The sequence below is a fragment of the Littorina saxatilis genome, linkage group LG4, assembly GCF_037325665.1.
Source record: "Littorina saxatilis isolate snail1 linkage group LG4, US_GU_Lsax_2.0, whole genome shotgun sequence".
Taxonomy (NCBI): Eukaryota; Metazoa; Mollusca; class Gastropoda; order Littorinimorpha; family Littorinidae; genus Littorina; species Littorina saxatilis.
In genome coordinates this window covers 16,518,444-16,519,961 of record NC_090248.1, presented here as the reverse complement: position 1 = coordinate 16,519,961, position 1,518 = coordinate 16,518,444, and positions in this window count along the sequence as shown.

Below are 1,518 nucleotides of genomic sequence, written 5' to 3'. Positions count from 1 at the left end.
CGTGCTGCAGCTCTGCGCCCGGGAGTCCCGTGCAGTTTATCTGCTAACACAGCATAACCTACCCATTGGTGTGTAGCATGCGACAACCATTTGATTTTGCTGACGAAAAAACAGGGTGTTTTAAACAAATGAAAGTCAGCGGGGAAATCAGTGGCCCGTCCAATTCAAAATAGCGAAAAATATATCGCGTTTCTTGTGTTGCTTGGTATATATGTTCGTGTGTATTTGTGTGCATTTGTGTGTAAATATGTGTTAAGGGAGAGGGGACGTATGCGTTTGGCTTCATAGTACTTTCATACGAATCACTATCGCTAATCGATCGATGTTAAAACAAATCTTTAAAAAAAAAACACGCACTTTTTTGTGTCTGATTGCCTGATTGCGTAGACCAGACACTTGGCCACAAATAGCACCTGTTTTTTTTAAAGAAATCATCTCGTCGATTCCGTGCGAATGAGCTTTTGCCAAACAACCCTTTTTAACACTGTCTGAGTGATCTTTGCTCATTGTTTGGATTCTTAAACGCTTTGGCGAATAATTCTAATTAAATGGTGTTGTTGAGAAATGAATTTCCTCCAAAAATGTCTTTACCTTTTTAAAAAATATGCATTTGTACGATTTTTTTTAGCATGTTGAAGAGACAGACATGCCTGCAATCACGACTCGCTTGACCCCTACCCTGTATAACACAATTAATGAACAAGTAAAAAATAAAAACGATTAAATACTTTGCATTTATCGTAGAGCCAGTAAAATATCCTCTACTAATCTTTTTCTTTTCGATTTAACTTATCTGGTTCATATTTTACGACAATTTGAAAATGACGAAAAATCACTCGCAACACTGGGCGCGATAGAGTTGCGTTTCTTTCGCCGGGGACTATACATTTACTGCTCAAAAGAATTTAAGGGCCACTCTGAATTTTTGCGTTTATTCTTCAAACGTTCAGAGTTTAATGAAATCCAAACACAGGCTTCAATTTACAAACAAGATTTGTTGCTTCAGACATTTCTTTACCTTTTTATAAAGGTTTAACGTTTTCAGGCAGAATTGAAAGCGTACACTTCAAGTCAAAAGAAACGCAAAATTCACGTAATTTTCTAACAAGTTTATGCTTGGTGTGCTGACCAGGTAAGTGAGGGGGACACTTCAAACATGATGCACGTGCAAGGCGTGACTGTTGTGAGCACTGCTCACCTGAAGGTTCACTTGCTTGGCTATATAAAGGGCAGTTACACGAGCATGAGTAACCATGCCCCCACGACGAAGACTGAGTGCGGTAGACAGAGGAAGGGCCCTGGAACGGATCCATGAAGTGGCTAGAAGACTTGCTGTAAGCCATTCCGTCATCCAGAGACTAAGAGATCGCTTCGAGACCACTGGACGACCTGGGCTGAGGTGCACGAAGCCAAAGTGGGTGACAACCAATGGGAGATCTGCCCAAGTCGGTCCGCTCCCTCCCGGTCGGGGTGCACGAAGCTTTTTTCCCAGGGTTGCGTACCGAATGGGAGGCTCCC